This window comes from Arachis hypogaea, chromosome 11 (assembly GCF_003086295.3).
Source record: "Arachis hypogaea cultivar Tifrunner chromosome 11, arahy.Tifrunner.gnm2.J5K5, whole genome shotgun sequence".
Taxonomy (NCBI): domain Eukaryota; kingdom Viridiplantae; phylum Streptophyta; class Magnoliopsida; order Fabales; family Fabaceae; genus Arachis; species Arachis hypogaea.
Window position 1 is genome coordinate 67,508,896 of NC_092046.1, and position 15,321 is coordinate 67,524,216.

Genomic DNA, 15,321 nt, shown 5'->3' on the forward strand with positions numbered 1-15,321 from the left:
TTAGCAATGCTAAGGCCTCATTATAATGTTCTACTCTCATAATAAATATGTTACTAGTGTTATTTATGCTAGTAGCTCAGAAAATAATTTTTAGAGATGTTTTTACGAGTGTTCCGATACACCTAGTTTTAGTAGTTGTACACCAGAGATATTTTAATATTATTTTAATCCACCTCCAAGCCAACCAATCACAACTCACCTTACACCCCCAAGACCTCCAAGGCTGTCTCATTTCATCATTTTGGCCGAAAATAACAAGAGAGTAAAGAGAGAAACTTTCATGAACACTTAATCTTCAAAGCTTGATTTCTTCTGAACTAAAACTCAAATCAAAACTCCGTTTTCACCAAAATGATCCTCTCTTCTTCCTCTACATAACCATGTAACTTATCAAGGATGGAAATAAGGTGAGATGGCTGTCTCCCTCACATTTCAATTCGGTTTTCAAGGAAAACCATGCAAAACATGTGTTTTCTTGATGTTCTTCCTAAGGAATCATGCTTAACTTGACTTGAGGGCCAAGAAACGTGAATTTCCAGCAAGTCTAAGGTGAGATATATCTTCCTAACATACTGAGTGAGATTTGGTCAGTTGAGAGTTTTTGGGTTTAAAGTTGTTCTTGATGTGATTTAGGAGGAAAAAGTGCTTAAGGACCACCTGAAAGTTTAACCAAATTAGGAGCAGCAAAACCAGGTAGGAATTGATGAATTTAATCTTGATTGATTGTGTTTGAGTTGTGTGATTATGATATGGTTTGGCTGTGCTTGAAATTGATTGTTTGTATGAGTAATTCTTGTTGAAATTTTGGTGAAAATTTGATGAAATTTGATGATATTCAACTTTGAATTTGTGTTCTTCATGGCTGCTGGAAAAACGAACCCTAGACCTTAAATTGGGTTTCAATTTGTATTAAAATCATGTAGAAAATATGGGGTTTTAGTGGCTGCAATTTTATTTTGAATTATGGTAAAAATCGGTTGCTGAAAAGACTGAAAAACGGGTAAAAACAGAGAAAGAATCTGAAGAATATACGAAGAACACGAAGAACACTTTGAGTGTGGTGAAGAACATTGAAGAACACCTTTTAGATCTTAGAAAGGGCAAGGAAGTAAAATTTTTGGTGTTTGAGGGGTTATATGGTAATTTCTGGAAGTTAGGGTGGTAAAAGTAGAAATATTAAAAGTTACCGGGGTAAAAAGTTAATTTTAAAGGTTAAAGGTTAAAGTAAAGTTAATTTTCGAAAATTTAATAATAAAATAATAAATAATAATAAAATATTAAATAATAATATTTAATTAAAAATAATATTTTAATAAAAATAATAAAATAATGCGGAAAATGCAGTTTTCTGTAAAAGTTTTAGAAAGACAACTTTAAGCGCAGAATCTCATAATTACCTTCATAAAATACTTAGGGAGTGGTAAGAACATATTAGTGAGGCAAAGATAAAAGAAAGATAAAAGGTTGAAGAAAAGATAAAAACTAAAGAAAAGTCTGTAAGGTTTTAATAACAGAAAAACAGACAGAAATTAGTGAACGAACTAGGGCAACATACTTAGTCCTTGAGTTGCGACTAGGGTTAGGTATTATATGAAAAGTTAAACTGTTTCAGTATAGACTTAATGAACCTATACTTGGGACAGGCGAACTATTCATACCGAAATTTACATAAACTTTAAATACATACGTTAAGCAGAGAAATCAGAGCAGAGTAGAGAAACACAGAAAACAGAGTAACCAGAGTAAAGTAAAGAGATAAAGAGAAAAAGAGTAATATAGATACAGATGAAAAGAGTAATCAGAGAAGAGAAAAGAGATACAGAGAACAGAGTAAAGAGATATAAAGAGAAGAGTAATATAATATAAAGAGCTATATTTATATATATATATATATATATATATATATATATATATATATATATATATATATATATATATATTAGTTGCTTAATGCAACCCAGAGCTATATTTATATATATATATATTAGTTGCTTGTTGCAACCCAGAGCTATATTTATATATATATTAGTTGCTTGTTGCAACCCAGAGCTATATTTATATATATATTAGTTGCTTAATGCAACCCAGAGCTATATTTATATATATATATATATATATATATATATATATATATATATATATATATATATATATATATATATATATATATATATATATTAGTTGCTTGATGCAACCCAGAGCTATATTTATATATATATTAGTTGCTTGATGCAACCTAGAGCTATATTTATATATATATTAGTTGCTTAATGCAACCCAGAGCATCTGTAGGGAAACTAAGTTACCTACAGCTATTTTCTGCTTCCCCAGAGCAGAGCAGAGTATATATATATATTTTCCTGCAGTAAACAGAGGCTGTCTCAAATGAGCGGCTATTATTATATGCGCATTTATTTAGGAACGGAAAATCGTATCCGGGAAATCGGGATTACTCGTGACCGGATAAATGTCGGGATTGCGGGCAGCCAACCGACACATGAGCTCATGGCCTGCGCTAGGGCTAGACATGCATCATTCTTGTCTGCGCATCATTCTCTGTTGCATTCCTTTCTGTGTGTGATCTACTTCTTTATGTTTGTCTGCTCGTATGCTACTTCTGTGTTTTATTTTCTTGTATTCTTTTGTTTGTGTTCTGCTTTCTGTTCTCTCTACTTTCTCTTTCTATCTTTATCTTCTGTTTACTGCTTCGCTATATTATGTTACTCGTCTACTAATCGACCCCAAATAAATGAACGTAACTAATAACCCCGACCCTACTAAGAACTCCCCAGTTCTTACCCCTTCTCTCTCCCTTTCCCCTTCAGATGGAAGTAAGAGTACCTTACCATAGTTCGCTGATGACCGTTCACAAGAAGAGGATTCTGCTCTAGATAGTCTTCTTAGTCCAGGGTGAATATCGTACTCTGATTATATGTATATACTGTGAGACCAGCCAACGTCTGCACCCCGTTCGTATGCGTACTTTAACCTAAATCCTGTGTACGAGATTCCTATTGTGTGGCTACCTCATGAGGTACCAGAGAGACGTCCTGTGGAAAGGTCTGATCGTGCAGAGGAGTAGCAGATGAAGTTCTATCTTTTGATGACATTCCACTTGACTTGAGTTTTGAAGACCTAGAACGCACTTTCCCTCGCTTTAGTAGTTTAGAGGGACTAGGTGAGTATAGAGTCTAGGCTAGCCTAGGTGCCAGCTTAGGGACCTCTTGAACAGGTCAGGACCTAGGATGTTGTATGTATATATATGTATATAGATATTATTTAGCTATATCTAGGGGTGTTCTAACTAACAGTCTATATGCTAATAAAGGCTGAATCACTGAATGTTGTCAACTACTTGTGATGTATTTTTGTGTGGTTGTTTATAACTATTTTGTCTGTTATTACTTGTGAATTGATTATAAATGATTCTGTCTTGTAATCCAAACGTTTTGAAAAAAAAAATACACCACGCGAATTAACTACGCGTTTAACAACGAATCAGGCTCATATGATAAATAATAGATAATAATTAGGAAGACAAATTGGTAGCACTCAGTTTTCGGTATGATCTAGACATATTGAAAATTGGGTCATTACAATTTGGTATCAGAGCAGTTCGTTCCCAGTAGAGCCTGGGGAGTGGACTGACTATGCTTCATCGCATACTCTATTGTGTGTCTCATGCGTATAGGATATCCCAGTGATATATGCTGCATGATTGTCTCTGTGTTTTCATTTTGGGAATGTTCACACTTGACTTGAAGTGTTAAGACTGATCACCTTAACAATGATTGTTTGGTGTGAACAAGAGTACAATGGGTTCACGGAGACGAGGCGTACGGGAAGGAATTCCTAATGTTAACTACGAGAGGGAACAGGAAACGTTTATGGCTACCATGAACAACGTGGCTGAAGTAGTGCGTGAAGCTGCTGTAGCAGCGGCTAGGGCTGTTGAACGTCTCGGAATGAGAAATGGGAATGAGAATGAATACGGAGAAGATAATGGGAATGATGAGAACAACTTAGGGCATCCTGAAAGACCTATGACCCTTGTGACCTTTCTGAAGGTTAATCTGCCTAAATTTAAGGGTACACTCATTGCGACTGACGCTGATAACTGGTTTCGAGGTATTGAACGATCACTGAGAGCGCAGCAAGTTCCGGAAGGACAACACGTGGAGTTTGCTACTTATATGCTCGAGGGAGAAGCTGAGTACTAGTGGCAAGGGATACAGGGACTGCTACAACGTAATGAAGGTGACATTCCTTGGGATATTTTTAAAGATGATTTCTACAAGAAATATTTCCCAAGAGCAGTGCGTGATGCTAAAGAGATAGAGCTTATGCAGCTGAGGCCTTCGTGATGATCTGATGAGTTCAATAGTTCCGCTGGAGATACGTAATTTTGCTGAATTAGTCAACAAGAGCAAGTTAGTGGAAGAATGTATTAAGAAAGTGACTGTGGCCAAGGTGAGCCACCAAGGATTTCCACCAAGGCGTCTTAGCAATTATCAGGCAGCTGGGAGAAGGGTGCATTTTAAAGCGCGTGGCATACGATAGCATAAGAACCTACAAGTTGGTAACATTACTGCTCGCCGTACGGGTAAGAATGGAGGTAAAGTAAGGCAAGGCAATGGTAAACGAGCCCATCAGGCTTACATAAACACTGCATGTAAGCAATACGGAAAAGAGCATGATAACAGGTCTTGCCCGTTTGGATCACCTAACTGCTATGCTTGTGGAGAACTTGGACATATTGCCAAGGATTGTCCAAAGGGATTTACTCAAAATTCAGTTAGAACCCAGCAACAAGGATGAGTGTTTGCTATCACTATTGACGATGTTGTGCAATCGAACGCCCTCATTCAAGGTCAGGTTATGTCAAGAATCGATTTCTAGCTGTACTGTATGATTCGGGTGCATCGCATTCTTCATTTCTCTAACTATTTCTCACGAGTTAGGATTATATTTCTTTAAATTGAATTTTTACTTGATTGTCCATACACCTGCATCCCAAAATGCTTTGACCAGTTTAGTGTTTCTGCAAGTACCATTCGCTATTAGGAACAGGACTTTTATACACGATCTAATCTGTTTACCTCTATGTGGTTTAGAAGTTATTTTAGGATTAGATTGGTTATCTAAGTATCATGCTTTCCTTGATTATTTTAAAAGAACTGCTGTTATTCCATCTGATAGTCTATGTACTAAATCATTTCTGTCCCACACCTTATATCTGAATTCTGTAAGAGTTACCTTAGGCGGGAGTGATTGTGAGGGGTACGTTCTGTTAGCGGCTAGCTCAAATGGTAGTGAATTAAGCTTAGAACGAATATGAATGATGAAGGAATTTCCTGATGTTTTCTTGGACTACATACTTGAGTTTCCTCCTCAGCGAGAGATAGAATTCAGCATTGATCTAGTACCTGGAGCCGGACCGATTTTCATAGCACTGTACTGGATGTCACCATTGCTTGCAGAGCTGAAGAAGCTGTGAGATAGGATCGTAGTGGCCTATGGAGGTACAAGAAAAGAATTTGTGTGCCTAACTCTGGAGAATTGCGACAAAAGATTCTTGCTGAAGCTCACCAAAGTAGATTTTCTATGCATCCTGGAGTGACAAAGATGTATCGAGATTTGAAACAAATATTCTGGTGGCCGGGCTTAAAGAAAGAAGTAGCTGATTATGTCTCAAAATGTTTAACCTGCCAGAAGATGAAGGTGGAACATCAGAAGCTGTCAGGAACCCTGCAACCCTTAGAAATACCACAATGGAAATGGGAGCAGATTTCTATGGATTTTGTCACGGGATTGCCAAGGACCTTAGCTGGACACGATACCATCTGGGTAATTGTGGACAGGTTGACAAAGTCAGCGCACTTCCTTCTGATTTGAGTTGACTATACTTTAGAAAGGCTGGAACGAATATATATTCAAGGAATCGTACGACTACATGGGATACCTTCATAAATTGTCTCATATCGAGTTTTGAGGTTTACTATTAGATTTTGGGGAGCTTTCCAGAAAGCATTGGGAACAGAATTGCATATGAGTACAGCATACCATCCTCAGACAGACGGACAATCAGAGCGGACAATCCAGACATTGGAAGACATGCTAAGATCTTATGTGATGGATAACCAAGGCAGTTGGGATAGGTATTTGCCATTGGTCGAGTTCGTCTACAACAACAGTTACCAACAAAGTATCGGGATGGCAGCATATGAAGCTCTCTATGGAAGGAGATGTCAGACACCATTGTGTTGGAATGACGACAGAGAAGCTAGTGTCTTAGGTCCAGACTTAGTGCAAGAAACTACTGAGAAGATAAAGGGGATCCGCCAGAAGATCCAGACAGCACAGAGCCGTCAAAAGAGCTATGCCGATAATAGATGTAGACCCTTAGAGTTTAGTGACGGAAACCGTGTCTTTCTAGAAGTAACCTCTATTACTGGAATAGGCAGAGCCCTTAAGACTAAAAAGCTTAACCCACGATATATAGAACCTTTCCAAATACTTAAAAGAGTCGGTCTAGTAGTTTATCAAATAGTCCTTCCTCCTTATTTATCAAACCTTCGTGATGTTTTTCATATCTCGCAACTTAAGAAATATATTCTCGACAAGAGTCACGTTTTACAACCAGAGAGAGTACAGTTATGAAATGATTTGACATATCAAGCATCACCGGATCAGATCGTAAAAAGAAGTGATAAGCAGCTAAAAGGCAAGACTGTTCGCTTAGTCAAAGTAGCATGGGAACCAAGAGGAGAGGAAGAGCACACTTGGTAACTGGAAGATAAGATGAAAGCTGATTACCCGCATTTATTCCTAGGTAACTGAAATTTTGAGGGCAAAATTTTCTTTTAGGAGGGTAGAATGTAACAACCCTGATTTTCGAGTACATGAGATCTTTTCTAAAAGTACGGATTTCTCCAGAAGATCAGTAAAGGGAACACCTCTGCTATATCATCAAGTATCTCAATCCTCATTATCATTATGTCATCCTTAAGCTAGAACCTCCTTTGAGGCAAGCTCGATAATGCAATCGCGAAGAACCTAGTTTTTGAACCGTATCGGTTGGCAGTTTTGATTCTGATTTTCGTAAATAGTCTCTGTTTGACGAACCGGACTCGATTCTTGAGAGGAGAGAGATAATAGTATAATATTATCATTATATTAGTATTAGAAAATTCTTGAATGGCATTATAAGGTTACCTGGTCTGTTTTTGTTAAAAACTGAAAATCGGTTTAACCGGGTTTACGGTTTACTGGTGCAGCTTAGCACCAGCACTCTCTGATGACTTTAGCAATGCTAAGGCCTCATTATAATGTTCTATTCTCATAATAAATATTTTACTAGTGTTATTTATGCTAGTAGCTCAGAAAATAATTTTTAGAGATGTTTTTACGAGTGTTCCGATACACCTAGTTTTAGTAGTTGTACACCAGAGATATTTTAATATTATTTTAATCCACCTCCAAGCCAACCAATCACAACTCACCTTACACCCCCAAGACCTCCAAGGCTGTCTCATTTCATCATTTTGGCCGAAAATAACAAGAGAGTAAAGAGAGAAACTTTCATGAACACTTAATCTTCAAAGCTTGATTTCTTCTGAACTAAAACTCAAATCAAAACTCCGTTTTCACCAAAATGATCCTCTCTTCTTCCTCTACATAACCATGTAACTTATCAAGGATGGAAATAAGGTGAGATGGCTGTCTCCCTCACATTTCAATTCGGTTTTCAAGGAAAACCATGCAAAACATGTGTTTTCTTGATGTTCTTCCTTAGGAATCATGCTTAACTTGACTTGAGGGCCAAGAAACGTGAATTTCCAGCAAGTCTAAGGTGAGATATCTCTTCCTAACATACTGAGTGAGATTTGGTCAGTTGAGAGTTTTTGGGTTTAAAGTTGTTCTTGATGTGATTTAGGAGGAAAAAGTGCTTAAGGACCACCTGAAAGTTTAACCAAATTAGGAGCAGCAAAACCAGGTAGGGATTGACGAATTTAATCTTGATTGATTGTGTTTGAGTTGTGTGATTATGATATGGTTTGGCTGTGCTTGAAATTGATTGTTTGTATGAGTAATTCTTGTTGAAATTTTGGTGAAAATTTGATGAAATTTGATGATATTCAACTTTGAATTTGTGTTCTTCATGGCTGCTGGAAAAACGAACCCTAGACCTTAAATTGGGGTTCAATTTGTGTTAAAATCATGTAGAAAATATGGGGTTTTAGTGGCTGCAATTTTATTTTGAATTATGGTAAAAATCGGTTGCTGAAAAGACTGAAAAACGGGTAAAAACAGAGAAAGAATCTGAAGAATATACGAAGAACACGAAGAACACTTTGAGTGTGGTGAAGAACATTGAAGAACACCTTTTAGATCTTAGAAAGGGCAAGGAAGTAAAATTTTTGGTGTTTAAGGGGTTATATGGTAATTTCTGGAAGTTAGGGTGGTAAAAGTAGAAATATTAAAAGTTACTGGGGTAAAAAGTTAATTTTAAAGGTTAAAGGTTAAAGTAAAGTTAATTTTCGAAAATTTAATAATAAAATAATAAATAATAATAAAATATTAAATAATAATATTTAATTAAAAATAATATTTTAATAAAAATAATAAAATAATGCGGAAAAGGCAGTTTTCTGTAAAAGTTTTAGAAAGACAACTTTAAGCGCAGAATCTCATAATTACCTTCATAAAATACTTAGGGAGTGGTAAGAACATTTTAGTGAGGCAAAGATAAAAGAAAGATAAAAAGTTGAAGAAAAGATAAAAACTAAAGAAAAGTCTGTAAGGTTTTAATAACAGAAAAACAGACAGAAATTAGTGAACGAACTAGGGCAACATACTTAGTCCTTGAGTTGCGACTAGGGTTAGGTATTATATGAAAATTTAAATTGTTTCAGTATAGACTTAATGAACCTATACTTGGGACAGGCGAACTATTCATACCGAAATTTACATAAACTTTAAATACATACGTTAAGCAGAGAAATCAGAGCAGAGTAGAGAAACACAGAAAACAGAGTAACCAGAGTAAAGTAAAGAGATAAATAAAAAAAGAGTAATATAGATACAGATGAAAAGAGTAATCAGAGAAGAGAAAAGAGATACAGAGAACAGAGTAATTAAAACAGAGTAAAGAGATACAGAGAAAAGAGAAACCAGAACAGAGTAAAGAGATATAAAGAGAAGAGTAATATAATATAAAGAGCTATATTTATATATATATTAGTTGCTTAATGCAACCCAGAGCTATATTTATATATATATATATATATATATATATATATATATATATATATATATATATATATATTAGTTGCTTGATGCAACCCAGAGCTATATTTATATATATATTAGTTGCTTGTTGCAACCCAGAGCTATATTTATATATATATTAGTTGCTTAATGCAACCCAGAGCTATATATATATATATATATATATATATATATATATATTAGTTGCTTGATGCAACCCAGAGCTATATTTATATATATATTAGTTGCTTAATGCAACCCAGAGCTTCTGTAGGGAAACTAAGTTACCTACAGCTATTTTCCGCTTCCCCAGAGCAGAGCAGAGTATATATATATTTTCCTGCAGTAAGCAGAGGCTGTCTCAAATGAGCGGCTATTATTATATGCGCATTTATTTAGGAACGGAAAATCGTATCCGGGAAATCGGGATTACTCGTGACCGGATAAATCTCGGGATTGCGGGCAGCCAACCGACACATGAGCTCATGGCCTGCGCTAGGGCTAGACATGCATCATTCTTGTCTGCGCATCATTCTCTGTTGCATTCCTTTCTGTGTGTGATCTACTTCTTTATGTTTGTCTGCTCGTATGCTACTTCTGTGTTTTATTTTCTTGTATTCTTTTGTTTATGTTCTACTTTCTGTTCTCTCTACTTTCTCTTTCTATCTTTATCTTCTGTTTACTGCTTCACTATATTATGTTACTCGTCTACTAATCGACCCCAAATAAATGAATGTAACTAATAACCCCGACCCTACTAAGAACTCCCCAGTTCTTACCCCTTTTCTCTCCCTTTCCCCTTCAGATGGAAGTAAGAGTACCTTACCATAGTTCGCTGATGACCGTTCACAAGAAGAGGATTCTGCTCTAGATAGTCTTCTTAGTCTAGGGTGAATATCGTACTCTGATTATATGTATATACTGTGAGACCAGCCAACGTCTGCACCCCGTTCGTATGCGTACTTTAACCTAAATCCTGTGTACGAGATTCCTATTGTGTGGCTACTTCATGAGGTACCAGAGAGACGTCCTGTGGAAAGGTCTGATCGTGTAGAGGAGTAGCAGATGAAGTTCTATCTTTTGATGACATTCCACTTGACTTGAGTTTTGAAGACCTAGAACGCACTTTCCCTCGCTTTAGTAGTTTAGAGGGACTAGGTGAGTATAGAGTCTAGGCTAGCCTAGGTGCCAGCTTAGGGACCTCTTGAACAGGTCAGGACCTGGGATGTTGTATGTATATATATGTATATAGATATTATTTAGCTATATCTAGGGGTGTTCTAACTAACAGTCTATATGCTAATAAAGGCTGAATCACTGAATGTTGTCAACTACTTGTGATGTATTTTTGTGTGGTTGTTTATAACTATTTTGTCTGTTATTACTTGTGAATTGATTATAAATGATTCTGTCTTGTAATCCAAATGTTTTCAAAAAAAAAAATACACCACGCGAATTAACTACGCGTTTAACAACGAATCAGGCTCATATGATAAATAATAGATAATAATTAGGAAGACAAATTGGTAGCACTCAGTTTTCGGTATGATCTAGACATATTGAAAATTGGGTCGTTACAGATTAAGGTGTGGAGCTCTGCTGTTCTTCATGAATTAATGCAATTACTACTATTTTTCCTTCAATTCACGTCTACTTCTTCTCCAAGATATACTCTTATTCTTAATTCAGTTAAGTCAGAATGAAGGGGTGACCCGTGACAATCACCCAATCTTTGTTACTCGCTTAGCCAAGATCGCGTGCCTGACAATCACAAAACGATCTACATGATGTTCAACGTAGTCATTGGACGACAACTGGAGTATACTCTCTTGGATATCTAATACACGGATCGAGTCCGTGAGATTAGTATCTTCGTGGTATAGGCTAGAACCATTGGCAGCATTCCTGAGATCCGGAAAGTCTAAACCTTGTCTGTGGTATTCTGAGTAAGATCTGGGAAGGGAGACTATGACGAGCTTCAAACTTGCGAATGTTGGGCGTAGTGACAGTGTGCAAAAGGACAATAGTCCTATTCCGATGCTAGTGGAAACTGACAGATGATTAGCCGTGCGGTGACAGCGCATATGGATTTGTTTTCATCTGAGAGGATCATACAGCTTGCCATGGAAGAGAGCACGCATGGTTAGAAGAAGGCAGTAGGAAAGCAGAAGTTCAGAAGCAACAAAGTATCTCCAAACGCTTATCTAAAATTCCCACTAATGAATTACATAAGTAACTTTATTTTATTTTATGTTTTATTTATATTTTAATTATCAAAACCTCATAACCATTTGAATCCACCTGACTGAGATTTACAAGGATGACTGAAGTACAAATAGACTTGCAAGAAGAAAATAGCTCAAGAAAGCAGGGAACAAGGGATTGAGCATCGAACCCTCACTGGTAGTGTATACACTCTAATCACTCAAGTGTTTAAGGTTCGATTCTCTCAATTCTCTACTATCCTTGCTTTCTAAGGCTTGCTTTTCATCTAACAATCAACATAAATTTAATGCACAGATACACATATCAAGAGGTCTTTTAAGGGTTGTAATGGGGTTAGGGTCAAGGTAGGATTGTATTTGGCTAAGTGGACTAAAATCTGAATCCTTAATTAACTTAAACTTTCCACCTAACTTAAGACAATCCATGTAATCAAAATACAAAACCTAACTATCCATTAACCATGTTTTTCACATATTCATGCATTCTATTTTCAAGTACAGTACATATGCATTACTTTCACCACTTACTTTGGGGCAATTTGTCCCCTTTTACTTATTTGCCCTTTTTCTTTTCTTTTTCTCTTTTTCATCTCTCTTTTTTATTTATTTATTTATTTATTTATTATTTTTTTTCTTTGGTTTTTCTCAATGCATATGATTAAATTATTAAATGCATGAACATGTCCTAAACACATTTTTTTTTACATTTTCATAAAGATGTATAACACCCAATTCTTAAACTAAATGTTTCCAAACCCACTTTTCCCACACTTAAATCATAAGCACTTTCACTAGTCTAAGCTAACCAAGGATTCAAATTAAGGACAATATTGTTTTCCGCTTAGAGTTAATGATGTGCTAAAGTAAAGAGTAAAAAGGGTAAAATAGGCTCAAATTGGTTTGCAAAGGATAATGAAAGGTTAAGGCCATATGGGTATGTAAGCTCAGTGAAATAAGGCCTCAATCATGTAAGTGTATGCATACATCAAACTATGGAAATATAGAATTAAGCAAGACAAAGATCACAATTTTAGAGAGAAAATCACACACCAAAAATAAAATATTGGTTGGCAAAATGCAACCAATCAAATAGGCTCAAAATCTCACTGATTTTATGTGTTCGAGCTCTAAACCATGTTCCAGTATAATATTTCTTCAAACAAGTGTAACATTAAATTTTATTCAAATTAGTGAAATGCTCTAAAAGGTTTCTTGAAAAAGAAAATATTACTTCAACCAAGTGGTAAAATATGCAAAAAAATCAAACAAATATGCAATTAAATATGCAAATGCAGCAATTAACAAAGAAAATATTGGTGTTGAAAAGAAGGTAACTAACCCCTGGAAGTCGGTATCGACCTCCCCACACTTAAAAATTGCACCGTCCTCGGTGCATGCTGAGATATGCAGGTGGACGGGTTGTTCCAACTGATGCTTTTCTTCAAAGAATGTGCAGATGGACTTGTTTGTCTCCCCTTTTAGAAGTGTCTCCCTTTTTTCGTCTTCAGTGGCCAGCCTGAAAGAAGAGAAAAAGAAGAAAGGTAACCCAAAAGATAGAAAATAAATAAAATATGGGTGTTAATACCAAATGATAAGGGTCTCATTTACATGGAAGCTTCAACATGTACGTGAGAAAACAATAGAAGCCATGGCATACCAGTGGTGCAAAATTTGCAACAATGGGGAAGAGAGTGGGTAATGAAAGACAATGTAAGTTCATGTCAATGCAAAAGGAATATCAGTAATATAAAAATTAGCATTGATTTAAATAATATTACCCAATCAGAATAAAACAAGTCATGAAGCACCAAAATAATACCAGAAAAAATATAACAGTTGAATAAGAATATTTGAACACCAATGGTAAAATAATAAATTTAGAAAAGAAAATAAAAATATGCACAAAATTAAAATGCAATGAATGAAAGTATGCAAATAAATTAAGTAAAATAGAATGAAGGTGAAAAGGAATGAGAAGTGAAAGAAATAAAGTAAGAAGGAAAGAAGAAAAGATAGAAGAAATTAGGATTAGAAAAGAAAAGAGAAGATAATTGGCGCTGATTTGGATGAGTTGTGCAGCGCAGGCGACGCAGACGCGTGAGTGACGCGGTCGCGTGGTGCGCGATAAGGTCAGGTGACGCAGACTCGTGGGTCACGCGATCGCGTGGCCTGATTTGTGCGATTAGCGCGAGTGCAGCCTCATGTTCGCACAACTCTCTGTTTAAATGCATATTGCCAAAAATCTGGGTGACGCGATCGCGTGGGTCATGCGATCGCGTGAGTGGCCAATATTGGGATATGACACGGTCGCGTCGGTCATGCGGTCGCGTCGTAGGGCTTGTGTGTTTAGAACCAGTCCATCACCACTCCAGCACAACTTTCGGTCAAGCACCATTTTCACGTCGATATTCAGGTCACACGGCCGCGTGGGTGACGCGGTCGCGCGGGAGGCCAATGTTCCCACCTGACGCGGACGCGTCAGCGACGCTGCCGCGTCACTTGCGTGCTTTTATTTTTATGCAGTATGCAGAGTGCAAAATGATATGGATGTTATGAGTAATTCCAGGTTCAATGAAATAAAATAAAATAAAACTCAAAAACAAACAAAACAGACTAGAATTAAAACTGAAAAAGGGACGATCATACCATGGTGGGTTGTCTCCCACCTAGCACTTTTAGTTAAAGTCCTTAGGTTGGACAATTGATGAGCTCCCTGTTATGGTGGCTTGTGCTTGAACTCATCTAGGAATCTCCACCAATGTTTGTACTTCCAATAGCCTCCGGGATCCCAAATCTTGTTTCTACACCCGTCTTCAAGTTGATTATCATGATTCCATCCGGGTGTTCAGCCTTAGAATTCTCACTGAAGCGTCCAAACAACTTCCCAGACCCATTCAGTTGAGCTTTACACCAACCTTTGCATTTAAACTTTAAGTTTTCCACCATATTGAATCTTGCATGACGACTCCTACCACTAACCATCTTCCTCTTATGCTTAATACCACAAAGAGATCTAAGTTGACCATCCGTCTCCAGTAGCCCATATTCAAGTGGAATTAGAAAGCTAAGGGATATGAATTTTACCCACCTTAATGTTGTGAAGGATGATGGCAACTTAGGGGGAGGGGTCTCCAATAACTTCGGCAAGGTGATTTCCAGCTCCACTCCCTTGTGCTCTTCTTTGACAACTTCCACCTCTTTGCAAGCTTCTTCAATTTTAACCTCTTCCTCTTGGTAGCTTTCTTCCAGTTCAATCTTTTCTTCATTGCTCACCAAGGGCATGGGAGGCTGTGCTTCTGCTTCTTTAATCTCCATCTCTTGATCAACCTCTACAAAGTCTTCAACCATGATCTGCCTTGGAGGTTGTACGCTCTCCTCAACATCAACATCAACATCAAACACCGTGGAAGGAGGCTCTGTGACTGGACTTTCCAATGGAGGTACAGCATCTCTTAAGTTTGCAACCTCTTCTTCCTTTTTAATAATTGCTGCTTTGTCCAGTTGTTTAAGTATAAAATCATACTCATCCTCGATGATTTTCTTTCCATGACAACTCCTTTCAACTACTCCTTCATCTTCAAGGGTCTCTCCTACCTTTACCCGTAGGGCCTCCTCTAGCTCTTTATGAAGTATGGATTTGCGAAAATGATTCCTTCTTTTCTGTTCCATATCAATAGCATAATTGGGATCATCTTGCTCTTGGATTGATGGATGTGGGTGCTCTTCCATAGAGGGTGGTGATGGGATAAAAAGATCATTATGTGGTTGAAAAGGAAGTGAACTAGAGCTTGAGGTTGAATATTGGAGGTAGAGGGTTGGTTCATGC

The 15,321-nt window shown here is 36.9% G+C and overlaps 1 long non-coding RNA gene across 1 annotated transcript; it reads left to right on the forward strand.

Moving 5' to 3' along the window:
* Positions 1–252: 252 nt before the first annotated feature.
* Positions 253–696, forward strand: LOC140176538 (uncharacterized). The gene is made up of 3 exons (XR_011868153.1): positions 253–407; positions 493–549; positions 634–696. It is a non-coding gene; the product is annotated as an uncharacterized lncRNA (long non-coding RNA).
* Positions 697–15,321: the final 14,625 nt, after the last annotated feature.